Source organism: Thamnophis sirtalis, unplaced genomic scaffold (genome assembly GCF_051295495.1).
Source record: "Thamnophis sirtalis isolate CommonGarterSnake01/CBP01778 unplaced genomic scaffold, rThaSir2_p1.2 scaffold_11, whole genome shotgun sequence".
Classification (NCBI taxonomy): Eukaryota; Metazoa; Chordata; class Lepidosauria; order Squamata; family Natricidae; genus Thamnophis; species Thamnophis sirtalis.
Genome location: NW_028261391.1, coordinates 33,888,598 through 33,903,644, shown reverse-complemented (window position 1 = coordinate 33,903,644; position 15,047 = coordinate 33,888,598).

Here is a 15,047-nt window from a genome sequence, read left to right as displayed (position 1 = left end):
TATTTTTTATTCTGGAACCTTACAATAATGTGCATAGCTCTCCCTCTTATTTATTCATACAGTAATCTAGGTAAGGGATGTGTTTTTAGGTTGAGAATGATGCCTGGCTTGTTAATATTTACAATATCTTTTTATATATAGTATATGGCATTTTTGATGTTAAATATGAAGCTCAATGTTGTCCCAAAGATTTTTAAAATTCATAGTTATTTATTTTTCCTTTGGGAATCCCAACCCTGTTTTTGATTGTGTTCCTTATTTTATTTCAGAAGTTAATTTCATAGATAGGTATCACATCCTGCTGTGCACGCTTATTACACTAATATAATATCCAAATATCATACAGTATCATCTTAACCCACATACTTCTTGGTATAATTTCAAAGAAAATAAACATAAAAGTCCCTCCTTTGTCTCTTTACTTACTCATTTATCTGTCACTTAAAATATTGGATTTAATATTTCTTTCTACCTCATTAGAAAATGAAATAATCCATGAAACAGCATGTATTAAAAAGCCATTCTCAAAATTACTCTGTTGTTTTTAAATAGCTTGCCAATTGTATTTTTTTACCTGCTAGTAGGGCCACATATGTGGCTTTACTGAGAAATTAATGGATGGATACTCTACAATCTCAGGAAAGAGGCTGTTAAGATCTAATTAAAGGTAAAAATAGAGGCTGCCAGAACTGTCTTTTACAAATTAAATGTCCTCTTTTATGTGGTGCAGAGATGTCATCAGTATTATAAAGAGTAATTAGAGCATTTTACAACATCTTTCTAACACAGAGGAAGTGTTATTGTGAGTAGCTCTAAAAGTTATTAAGCATCTTGAGCACACAGAGTCACACTTACAAAGATGCCTCCAGCACATACCTGCTGTTGAGGGAGGATGTATTTTAATGTCTTTTAAGAAGGAACAAGTAATTGAAGACTTTAAATGGCTAACAAGTACAGAAACAATTGCTCACTTCTGACAGCCACTGAACTGGCAGCTAGACAAATGAATGCTATTGCACTTGAAATTGGAGAACAGAGACATACGTTCTGTGTTAGAATAAGTCCAAGGTATTCTCATAAATTTTATATGGCTAAATCATCCTTTCCTCCAAACAAAACTGAAACTCTTAATGCATAAACGGAAAGATCAACAATAACATTACCATTAGAATAGAGTGGGACATTCTGGATCTTGTAAGTGGTAGGTTGACAATTCAAGAAGGCATTTAGCAAGGCTTTTTTGAAATTCATGATTATGGTTACTCACAAGCCAGCCAAATGTTTAATATGGATTTAACATTTTCGTTCATCTACTGACTCTTTCCCAAGGATCTGAAATAGGCAGATGTTTGTGTTAAATATATTATACTATTATGGTTCGTCATACAGTCAGGCAGATGTTTAGACTAGATTTGGCATTTTTATCTACCTATTGAATCCTTGCCAAGGACCCAACATGGGGAGATGTTATTGTTTGATGGTGTTATAGCTTACATTGTTGCAGGATGAAAAGTGTTCTAAGTAAAGCTTCTGTTTGTAATACTTGTGGTAGTTTATCGTTGCCAGTGGTATTCAAGTAGTGTTCCAGATGTTATGTGATTGCAAACAATGTGCCTATCACTATCTTTGCTTTCTTTGCCACAGTTGTTCTATTTCTATTTCAAGTCTTTATTTTTTATGACTTTCTCCAGTTTTTTTTCTCTCTTCTATTCTACTGTCACCAGATACTGCGTCCATGTCCATTATCTAAACTTCTTTGTCTTTCTTATCAACAAATGTTAAGTCTGGGGTGTTATGTGGCAGGTTCTTGAACAATCTAAACTCCCCTAGCTCTTTTGTTTCTTACTTTTCTATTACTTTGTCTATTTTATGGTAGTAACATATTATTATGATGATCTTGTATTCAATATGTGCATTTTTTGAAACCTAAACAACTTTTCTTCCAGTGGTCCTGCTAGCCCTATTTGCCCTTTCAACAGTTCTGAGTCCCGTAGCCTATTGTAATCAGTTGTTCAGGAATTCCAATACCTAGAGTTGTCCTTGTTGGCCTATACAACAACCGATCCAGAATGGATATTTATACACTACTTGTCATCATATTGATAATGGAAGAGACACTGTCCATATGATTCCTGTCAGCTGGCTGAATCTCTGTCATAGCTCTAGTTTTCTTCAGAGCACACAGACTCCACAACCATGTCAAGGTAGTGCCTTGTTATTAATACAGTGGTTATTATTGCTTGTCGCACAGTCAACCAGATATTTAAATTGGGGTTGGAATTTTTATCTATATATTGAGTTTTTCTCAAAGACCTGGGATAAGCAGATGTTGTTTTTTAATGTGTTAGTAGCATATATCACAGCAGTTATTATAATTATCTTAAATTTATTAGACCTGCTCATTCCCAAAGACTTTGAGTGGCTTCTAACTGTATATTGTAAGACAACACATTCATGCACACTTCTTAACTAGTTGAAAAGTGTGACAATAAAGATCTATGTACAATTTACTTCCAGTGTTAAATAATGTCTAAATAAAAGGAGAATTTCAGAAACAATTCAAGATAATATTTTATTCCATTTTTCCAGAAATAAAATAGAGAATTACCTATGCATTCTCTACTTCGCTCTTGAGAAATAAGAACTTGACTACTTTATAGTTTCAATTACCCACTCATCTTCTTTACATTCATCTGTGGCACATACAAGGTATAGTCTCCTACCGTTACTTTCTCTTGGGGAATTGTACTGTGATTTTTTCAGACAAAAAATGTGACTCCTAAAAGTTCTTAATGCAGTACCTTTACATTGCCAATTTTACTAAGAGGTTTATAATAAGAAGGTAACATGATTTGTCCATACAGTCATATTTCCTGAACTTCAGTGTGTGAACTAAAACCACTAAAACTGCTGAAATTCATTCAGCAGTTTGGTTATCTGCTGTTAAAGGTGGAAATCTTTGTTACTGATTGAAGGCCCCTTTCTTTTGAGTATGTCAAGGACCATTCCAACTATTTAAGTAAGAGAATGGAATAGAAATTCTTTGTAACTCCAACAAAATAAGCAGAGCCAAAAGCAAGTCTAAAGGTGTTTTACGTCATATACTTTTTTTATATACTCATTACTAACTTTAATTCCCTATCTCTTTACATACATCACATTAATAAATCCTGTATGCCAATGAATTTCCCTAGTACATTAGAAGCTCTTATATAATTGCAAAAATATAATCATGATATATTTATTCAAAACTTAATTTCCTCAGTACATTACTCTGAATTAATTAATTACACAAATACGGTCCTGGTAAAGTGATTCTTAAATTAATAATCCAATATTACCCATTACACATTTTAATTATATTTTAATCATTTTAAAAGATTTATTTGGTTCATAAATTCTTTTCAAATATTATCAACATGCTAAATCTAACAGCACTAAGAACACCCATTGACCTAACTTTGACATGCTTCTAGTTTCTACCACCATAGCCTTCACAGAGTCTGTGTTGACAGGCTGTAGTATAGGAAACTCTGCTTCTACGATGCAGAGTGTCTATACTGCATGGTTTAATTCCTTAGCCTCAGAAGCAGGGGTGGGTTGCTGCTGGCATTACTGCTGGTTCGCTTTTCTGCATGCTTTGCAACCCACCTCTGCTCAGAAGGCAGCAAAATGAAAATGCCCAGAAGAAGAACTGAGCAATAGTTGTGAGCATAAACTATTATTGAAAGAGATAGGGCGGTGAAAGATGAAAGGACAACAAAATAATGTATAGTATAGTTCATTAACATGTCTAACTGTGCATAATTATCTAAATTTAACATCAAGGTTCATCACCAAAATTCAGCAACCAATAGGAGTATGCTCTTGGAGCAGTATCATAACATCAGCAATTTTTTTGTGCTATCCTTTTCCATTCTCAAATTATGCTACACCAACCTTGTAAAGCAACAAATAAAAATGATGAACAGTCAGACTGCTTACAGATCTCTATCAGCTTTTAACTTTACAGCAGAAATTACATCAGAGATAATGATATGTATCTTCTCGGAATGAATTTAGAAGGTGGAAGAGGTCATATCCCTTTTGAAGATACTTTCTCCCCTTTTGCCTTAAAAAAAGCAAAACCCACAAATGTATTACAAATGCTTATAGAACTTTCTCATTTCCTATTCATTTTAACAACATCTAGTTGTTAAGCATTCACCTGACCACACAGGACATAAATGCCAATGCAATAGTACATAATTAGTTAATTATTTTTGTGATTAGGTTCAGAAGAAGGAAGTAAAAGCTATTTATGTGAATAGCTGTGCATACAGATGAAACAATTTTTAAAGAATAGAAAATGGAAAAATATGAAAGCCAATAGTATCCTATTTTGTCCAGCCAGAGTTTCTAAGGAATACTATTTTATTGCTTCTAATGCTAGTTGCAATTGAACAAATGAGATGAACTGAAATTGTACAACATACTTTATAAATGCTATATTCTGGCAGATATTACAATCCAAGAAGCATATGAGATTCCTAAATTTATAGAAATCATGAAAGAACTATAAACATCAATTCAACTGTTTCTGAATTTTTTGTATTATTCTTGGAAATTTGCAGATATCTGAAAATTATGAAACTGCATTATGCACAGTAAAGATCAGATATCAACATGCCATATTTGTATTACAAACCTTTAAGATCTACTCATCAGATATCATGTATCTAAAGAGATGTAACTCTTAATCTATACCAAATGTAGACCCAGTGTTGTTTAATGTGCTTCCTCCCTTCCAAAATGTATTTAACTTAAATGGAAAATAATGCTAAAGGAGAAAAGTCTTACCTTGCCCTGTTTACAAGTCAGTGATACAAGAAACAACTGTCATGGGTTTTACTCTGTTTATTGGATGTTTCTCTCTCTGAAACAAATAAATGAGCATGGGTAAGTATTCATAGTATGTCTACTTAATACATAGAGAAACACAGACATGCTTTATTGTTCATTTATGAGGAGAAAATATTCTCAGAGGTGAACCTACTGTGTTTATTAAGATCACCCTGGAGCCACATTGACCTGGAACAACAACAACAACAAGCAAAAACACCTTAACGTAGGGCAAGCAACATACCATTACAACCCAAAGCACACACACTTTTTGATAAATACAACTTCTTCATGTCCCCTTTTTCTAAATAAAATAATAGACGTACAGAATACTCAACATTCTTCAATTTATTTGGCTTCTTCATTACATATCCATTCTATGTAAGTTATACATATGGATGCTTTGCTTTTTAAAAGAAAAGTCACAACATTGCAAAACAGATTTCTTATTTATAGTATGGTTTTTGCAATTTAGATCCTTGTGATATACTAGATGGTCTATTTGCAAAGCAATGTCATCAAATCTGTGGTGAGGGCAGCCATGCTGGGAATACATTTCAAGATATAATTTACCATTTCCATGGTCCTGTGAACCTCTTTCTGGCATGTTGGTTTTGACATATCTACAGTTGCCTTTCATTAGTATTTCTGCTAGATACCATTTCTTGAATACCTACAGTTGCCTTTCATTAATATTTCTGCTAGATAACCGTTTTCTTGAACTTTAAAATGACATTAGCTTTCATTCAATTTAATATTTGCCTTTTTAGAAACATTTTGTGTTGAGTCTTTTCTGGCATACTAGGCAAACATATTGTCTATTTACAATATAGTTTCTTGTATGCTATTCATAGCTTTTGTGGTGTGTCAAAGCAGTTCAGTAGCAGTATTCAATCCAAAGCATATTTATTCATCAATGCATTAAACATACAAAATCATATGTTTTCTCCAACCAGTGTTTATGGAGATTCTCAATAATGGTCTCAAAGATGCTTTTTTTCTAAAAGCTGGACTTTCTTGTTTTTTAAATTGAAAATATTTCACTACTCATCCAAGAAACTTCTTCAGTGCACAATGTGCCAAATCATGGTTAATGTATCCAGCTTAGTAAAAGAACCCATATACCATGGGTGGGATGGGAGGTTTCCAGGAAGATCTACAAATTAATTTGTCTCACTTTTTATGATTAAAAAATGTTTCAAAGCAATTATTTCTGCATTCATCCTCTGTCACAGAAGTGGTGTTGCAACTTTGCTATGACAATAAAACTGCTATATTTCATATGGCCAGACTAAGACTGTCACTACTGAATCCAGTATTCCTTTCCCATTCCAGACAATGGAAGATAGTTTTCCTAGATTTCACTACCAATCTTCCAGTTATACAAATGACATGACCATTTTGGTTGCATGAAATTTGCTTAACAATTTGCCTCAGTTTATTCCTTGCAAATGACGACCACCAGCTCTTTTCAATGAGCTGTTTCTGGGCCACATTTATTAGTATGTAATCAAGCACATGATCTTTTATTATAGCTTTCAATTTTTTATCCACATTTCAGAAGCCTCCTTATCATTTATAGACTTTTATATTTCTCATCTTTTTGTCACCTGGAATCCAATGGATAGCCCAAGAATTCATTTCAATTGACATGTCTCCTATTAGCAGAACAATTGGATGGATTTATCCTTTTGCAAAATCTGCCTTTAACAAATTGCTCTATTCTTTTCTCAGCGTATCTCCCTTGTAAGAAAGCTGCAGATATCACTCCCACATCTTGCCCTCTAGAGGTCCTACTTCATCTTTTCTGAGCTTTTAACTCTCTTCGGGAAAGGCAAACTGCACATTTGTCTTAGAGTAAAAGTTAGATTTGGCCAAGACTATGTACAAATGGGCAGCAGATGCACATAGGCAAGATGGTGCCAGCTTCTTGTGGGGGATTTGGAGAGGTTTTCTATTACATTTTTGCTTTCCATCTGCCCATTGAAGGAACTGGGCTCAAAGTTTATTGACTTGTTCCTTTATACATATTAGATTAGCCAACCAATCTTCTATCTGCAATTGTCTGCTTCAATGAAGCTTCATGAAGAGGTTTATAGCTTGTCCTGTCAGGCTCTGGAAAACAAGAGAGACACATAGAAGTTACTTCTAAGCATTTTTCTTTATTGTTCTTCACCTATAAATAGAATCTTGCCAAACCAAAGCAACTACTTGCATCATTAAATATATGTTCTGAGAACTTCTAGAGGTGAGACAAGTTGAGCATCTTCCTCCCAATCAAATTATCTAAACTTCACTGTCTCTGAATCAATTGGAATGTACTCCCTTCCTCCTGGCAACCAGGAAGATTGTCCCTTGTTCAGGACAAAATACTTTAATACATAAAAAACAAACAGATTTAATAAATGTATAATAAATAAACTACTTTTCTCCTTGTAATCTTTTTCCTTCCCCATCCATGAATGGGAAAGAGGAATTGGAAATGGAATATATTCTGATTTCCAGATAGGAGGGGGGTAAGGATTGAATGCTTAGAATATTGTATTCATTGGAAGAGCTTCTCTGAATTGAAAAAAATTTAAGGAGGAAGCAATGGAAGCAAAATGTATCTGACAAGCCACAGAAGTCCTGTCTCTGAGAACTAACCTCATATTGATAGATAATTGTTCCTAGAATGATTCCTGTCACATTGGATTCACTAACTCCAGTTGCTATTAGGAAGACAGGAGAAAAATTTCCAGCTCCATCTAGATCTCCTCTGTAAGTCGTGTACAGTATATTTACTTTGATTAATGTGGAATTTATCTTTATTCCTGAGATGTGAAAATGATTCTGATGAATCATTTCTGATTCTGAAATGTCTGAAAGTCTGAAAGAACAAAAACCTTGAGAAAGAAAAAGGAATGAGTTGTCAGGCCTGCAGTCATATTGCTTTTAGGATCTTTGGCCTGCCACACTCTCTCTATTTCTTTACTATGCTGTTTCATTAGTGGGGATTTGCTAGGGGGAATAACAAGAATGTGTGTTGTCAAAATAAAACATTCCTTTCTAGAAGCCCAAGGTCATTCTTTGTCTCCGCACCTCTCCACCTGACCAGAATTAGATGGGTGAATTAGATGGCAGTGGAAGATTGGACCATGTGATGGACCTGTGGGTATAGGGACAAGATCACGAGCTTTCAACTGGGCAGAAACCCCAGGAAGCTTTCAGATTCAGGTTTCCACAGATGTACCAACATGTATCTCTTATTAAATTGGAACTCTGCCTTGGACTCTGATTTAATTCTGGATGATATTTGGAATACTGACATTAACCTGAATCTACTTCTGGTGCTGCAGGTTCTGGATGGTCTGGGCTGTTTGGTTCAATTGTTCCTGGGTGACCTTTTAGCTCCACTGGTGGTAATGGCCCAAAGCCGATAATCAATTTTCTAATGTCATTGTCCCACTTTATTGTAGGCATACACTTGTACAGCCATGCAAGCCCCAAGATAATTGATTCCCGCATTCTTGGAGCTACGATGAATCTGAAGAATTCACAGTGGCGGCCTATTAGTAACTTTACCAACTCGGTAATTTTTGTGCCCCCCCCACCTCCAATCAGTGTTCCATCCACTTGCTCAAACCAAATGGGTTGGTTTAAGGGTCTTGTGTGTATACCTAGCTGCTCCACAATCAGCATCCTGATTAAGCAACGGGTGCAGCCAGTGTCCACAATTGCCCTAACTTCCCCCTCCACTCCCGTTTCTGGCACTTTGAGGTTGCATTTTATTGTAAAGGGACAGATGGGTGCACTAACCATTGGGTCGTCTTTGGCATTTTCCTCCTCCGACGCCTCCCCATTGGTAGGACTCTTCGTCACCTTAGGTTGGGGATCCTCTTCCTGAGGTTGTTGGCCCAGATGATTCTTCTGTGGTAGCTTCTGGGACCTTCTCTTTACTGCACTGGCAGTTGGTGCACCCATTTGTGCTATTGGGGCTGGAGCCAAGCACTCTGACGCTCTGTGGCCGAGTTGCCAGCAATGGTGGCATTTTATTGCCCCCAACCGAGGAATGGAACCCAGTTGTATCTCTAACCTTAGGAACTGCCTTGTCATATTGTTCTGCTATCCATCCTGCAGCTTCCCCCCTCATCCATCCCATATTCCATTGTCCAGAACTCTTCTCTGTAGGAAGGTGGGGTAACTCTGTCATCAGCTTATCCTGGCTTCGGATAGTAACCTGGGCCACCTGTTGGTGGGAGGAAGAAATGATGGGTTGAACAACTTTTTCCTTCTTATTGTCATACTCGGCAAAGCTTCCTTGGATTTGCACATTTCTATAGGCAGTTCATTCTGACTTTTGCGAAAATTGCCCCACCCCATTGACCAGAATTCTAGGGAAGAACTACCCAGTATTTCATTGTAGCTTGTTGAAACCAGTAATTGGGTCCAGCATAAGTCCGTCCACCCAAGCTCCCCCTACTCCTGTAGTGGTAGAAGGGGAAACACATTATGAGGTGGAAAAAAAAACTTAGATTCCAGGCTGTATAGGTGGTTGCTTACAGTATTTAGTGCATTGGAAGTGGTACGATTTGTCCGAAGCTACTTGGGTGAAAAGCTGGGACCTAAAAGCGGATAAGTTAGTAAAACAATTCCATGAGAAGTTTCCCAATAAGTCAAAGGGTCCACCTGGTGGAGAGGGGAGAAAGAGGTGGTTAATTTTGTTATGATAACTTTTATGTTAATCTCTTTTAGGAAACATTTTTCTTCTGAGGAGAGACTGCCTGTCAGGCCTGCAGTCATATTCCTTTTAGAATCTTTGGTCTGCCACACTCTCTCTCTTTCTTTACTATGCTATTTCATTAGTGGGGAATTGGGAAGGGGAATAGTAAGGAGTAGAATGTGTGTTGTCAAAATAAAACATTCCTTTCTAGAAGCCCAAGGTCATTCTTTGTCTCCGCACCTCTGCACCTGACCAGAACTAGATGGGTGGAAATGCCAGCATGATAGTGGAAAATTGGACCATGTGATGGACTTGTGGGTGTGGGGAAAAGAAAATGAACTTTCAACTGGGTGGAAATCCCTGGAAGCTTTCAGAGTCGGGTTTCCACAATGTAGCAACATGTCTCTCTTATTAAATTGTAACTTTGATGAAAGCTCTGCCTTGGACTCTGATTTAACTCTGGATGATATTTGGAACGCTGACATGCGTGAAAGGAGGAGTTTCAGAGAAGCTTACCTAATTAACAAAAATGGATGAGAAAACAGTTCAAAATAATTCCACTTTAATTGCATTTGATATTAAAATAGAGCAGAAAAACTTCATCAGGCTTTCAAGATTCTGTTATTCAACTCCACAAGGACTTCTAGAATGCTTACAGTGCCTCTTATTTGACCTTGTCTACCTTCCAAAGCTAATGATAAACATGTCCAGTTCTTCTATTGTTACTGTCTTTTTTTTTACGCATGATTTGAAGACATATGTTTCATATGTTGAATACAGTTAGCGTACTGGATGCAAGATTAAAACCTGAACCCTCCTGACTGATACTATATTCCAGTACAGTAAGGAATCAGAGATGGTGTTCTTTATGTATCATTATCAGGCCAGCTATATATCCATTTAATTGTTAATGCTATCCAGTTCACATTTAACTAGCTTGCTAATCAGAGTGTTCTGAAGTACTTTGTCAAATGCTTTGCTGAAATCAAGATGCATAGCACATGTCCTGCCAACCCATTATACATTTAATTAGTAAGAAGATTGAATGTGCAAGCCATTTCTGTAGAAATAATAAAGCATATTTATTCCTTGGAAAGAATGTAGATAGGGACTGAATAAAGGCACAGTCTCTCTTTATGCTGAATTTACTATTGTTCCATCAATACTGCATTGTATAGCTGCGGCCATATAGCTGGATATTTCTTGAATAAAGGACCTCAAAGAAGATTTATCTCATCTTGAGGCTTTGTGTGAAAAGAGTATTTCAATCCAAAGCATGTTTCTGACATTTGCTGTCAATAAGATATATTTTGCCTTACAGAGTTCACATGCCCTCAAACTCAGTTTTCTTCTTGCTTATTTAATCATTTATTTCACAAAGCTAATGAGAGATTCACACAAATTTCAAGAAACTTTTTTGGGGGATGTTTCCTCTAAGAAATGTGCCACAATGTCATCTTATTTAACATGTGCCATTTTAAATATCATAAAGACATGTTTCTAATTTAATCAGAGTTAGGCACAAATGGTTTTTCAGTCTTCTCCATCAACTGTGTTGTTTGATATATCCATGGAAAAGATAATATCCTATACTTTCCCAAGTGAAGGGTTCCTTCTTAATGGTTGGTAATAGTATTACTATTGGAAAAGGCATTTTCTAAGAATGTTTTATTTATTTATTTATTTATTTATTTATTTATTTATTTATTTATTTATTTATTTATTTATTTGTATATAATAGATATAAGTATATACAAGATTATGAATACGAATAAATGGGGTTGTTAGGACAGGGACAGTAGGCACATTGGTGTGCTTATGCATGTCCCTTACAGACCTCTTAGGAATGGGGTGAGGTTTCCAGTAGACAGTCTAAGGTTAAAGTAGTGAAGGTTTGGGGAAGAAACCACTGAGTCAGGTAACGCATTCCAGGCACGAATCACTCTGCTGCTGAAATCGTATTTTCTGCAATCGAGTCTGGTATGGTTTACCTTAAGTTTGTATCTATTGTGTACTTGTGTATTGTTGTGTTGAAGTAGTCATTGACAGGTAAAATATTGTAATAAATAATTTTATGTACTACGTTTAGGTCAGACTGAAGACGGTGTAGTTCTAAGTTGCCTAAACCCAAAATTTTAAGTCTGGTAGCATAAGATATTCTGTTGCGAGCAGAGGAGTGCACTCTTCTTTTGAAATATCTCTGGACTTGCTCAATTGTGTTAATGTCTTATATGCAGTGTGGGATACTGCAGTGTCAGATAGACAAGCTGTATTCGAGAATTGGTCTAGCGAACATTTTGTATGCTCTGGTTAGTAGTACAGTGTTACCAGAGAAAAAGCTATGCAGGATTAGGTTAACAACTCTTAATGCTTTTTTGGGAATGTTGTTACAGTGGGCTCTGGCACTTAGATCATTAGAGATGAGTACTCTAACAGGGTGGGGGTCATCTACAAGGTTTAGTACATTTCTACTAGTTTCTATTTCTATTTCTAGTACATCTCTACTATAGATGCAGAGCAAGTTGTTTCATTGGTGGAAATTTATACCTTGTCCCTTATTATGGGATTTTCATTACATTTATGAGGTAAGGATACTGTTGTGGCCCAGCAGGAGCCATTGGAGCTGCAAACAGACTCCAACAGCGAGGGGCCTTATGAGTCGGCTCTGGAAGATGTGAAGGACCCTGGACAGGGTTCCGACTCTGAGCAGGGCCTAGAGAGGGTGGTTGGCCACCAGGAGGCGCCTGAGGCATGGAGCAGCAGTGAAAGCCAAAGGGAGTGTGCTCCTGATGTCAGGCCTTGGAGCAATGGGGAGGAGACAAGGGAGTTGGTCCTGGATGCCAGGCAACAGCAGGCAGATCGACGTAGATAACAACTACACAAGTACAGAAGATAATTGGACACAGGTGGTTGTAATTAGGCTCTCAAGATAGTATTTTAGGAGAGACTCTGGGAGGAGTCTGGTTGCAGGATTCAACTTAATTCTCAACACTGAAGAAGCTGTTATCTGTATCTGTCGGAGTCTGTGTTGCTGGCTTGGGCTTTCAGCCACCAAGATTTATGTTTCCTGCTAATAAAGTGTTGTGGCATTCCAGCTAAGCTTGTCTCGGCATTCGTTACTGGACGGAGGAGGGGGTCAGAATAGGATACTATGATGCCTGGATAATTTTCTCTGATGTTTTTGGTTTCACTGCTCCCCCCCCATTAACACCAGTAGAAAATTTATTGAAGTAAATTAGAGAAGGGTAAGGAAACCAGCTGCTTTTGGACTTACCCACTGAGCAGCTGAAAGAGAGTTGGTTTCTTAAAGACGAAAAAATGAGATAGTCATCAAATTCCACACAACACTACATAAAAGGATGGGGAGAACAATTTAGGTTGGAATGAGAAAGGCCTAATGGGCTGGTTTTTGATTATAATTACAGTGCTTTAAATGCTTTGATTTAAAAGGCTATCTTTTACTTAATGTAATTATTTATTTTCTTGGTTTTGCTCTTCAATTGTACTTTGTAAAGTGAACTTATAATCATAAAACAATATACTTAATTCAAGAAGCTGACTTTGGGCAAATGAAGTCTGGTTTCCAGATAACAAAAAATCCAGTGAAATAGTTGGAATTATAGGCAGAACTAAAGATATATTTCAAAATAATTATATTGAATAAGATATTGAAAAGTGAAAACATTTAAAACTTTTCTGGTTAAGATCAACTGAAATGTTGATCTTAACCAGAAAGATCAAAATTGAATCAACGTTCTATCTAAGTTTTTTTTATCATGTCAAAAATTGTGCCTGGTCTCCAAGAGAGAAATGGGACTTTGCTGATCTTTCATATTCTACCTGCCCCACCTTCTTGTGCATTGGAAATAAGAGTGAGATCCAAACCACTGTGTTCTCTACTTTCCCGTGATTGGAATTATCAGACTGTGATACTAACATAATAGCACTTATATTATCTTGTACTGAGAAGAAAAATACAGCTTTGCACATTTAAAGAGCTAACAAACTACTGAATGCCTTCTTTGGAGCAAAATGTATCTTTTAACTGTTATCAGCTCTAATAATAGCAGGATCAATAGTTCATTACATTGTCTAGTCCTTGAATGTTACTTTTAAGAGACCACAGCAACCTTGTTATTTACCTTTATTTTTTTATTCTTACCTTATTTGCTCTCTCTAGACAACCTCTAATTCTCATCATATCATTTCCAAATCTGTACCAGATGCATGCTGCTTTTTTTTTAAAGTGTAGAGCAGGTCAAATTTCACCTTCTAAAAAAAAAAGAGTGAAACCTGGATTTTGACAGCAAACTGTTTTGGGTAGAAAATTGTTGCAAAATATCACAACCTGGTTAAGTATAAATGTTGCCTTTAAGTGAAAACCTTATTTGCAGCAAAGGAAAACTTGCTTTTCCAAGGATTTTCATGTTCTGATGAACTCATCAATTTGGGAATTATTTTTGTATTTTTCTCTGGTCACTACTGCTTGTTGGAGTCCCAATGATTTGATACTGGTCATCCAATAAGTAGATGAACATGAGCTGCAACAGGAATATATTTGTAGATTTAATTCACCAATCTTGTTCAATGTATGAAAAGGTTGATGGGATCCATTACAACATGGATGGAATTCTGTAAAATTCAGTGTACTATCATTATATTAAAAGTAAATGTCACAATCTGTAGCAGTATTTATGACTGTCTAGTGTTCCTGGCTTAGAATTAGAATTGATGGTCAAAACAGGAAGTGAAAACTTGTGTTCTCAAAATACGTAACCTAGCCAGCAGGGATGAGTAAGATGATATGCGCTAGGCTATTGATCCCAAATCATCTGTTCCACAGACCTTATGGAGCTTCACATTCTGGCCTTATCACCTGCTTGAAATATCACCACAAAAGGATAGTTCACCTGATGTTCTTATCTTCAGACATATGTTCTTATATGAGACATATAAGCTTTTGCATTTCTAAACGATTAAAAAGGTTTTAAAACCCCATAGAAATAGTTTTTTAACTTTAAATTCCTAACACTATAAAAATGCAGTGTTGCAATTTCTAGTGTATGGAGGTGCTTAATTTATTACATACAGCAGGTAAAAATTGTTTAAACTAAAAAAATTCAAAACATCACAAGATGGCACTGATCTATAACAATTCTATCAGACTCCAAGTTTTATGGTGCTCAAAGAATTTCTCTGAAAAAAAAGTTTTGATCTCAAAAGATTTGAAAGAAACCATCGTTATGCACAACTTGCTATACACATAAAGAGTGAAGAAGGTAGAATCACTGAGCTTCAGAAGATATATATATATAAAATATTGGAGTAAAGCACACAAAGACAAAAATAAATTAAAATGGCACAGCAACTTCTTTCTTTGTTTCCCTGGAGTTATGTCTTAGTCTTTCTTCTACAGTAAAACAGTTTGAAGGAGTCCCATGAGCATATGTTCTAAAGCCCATAT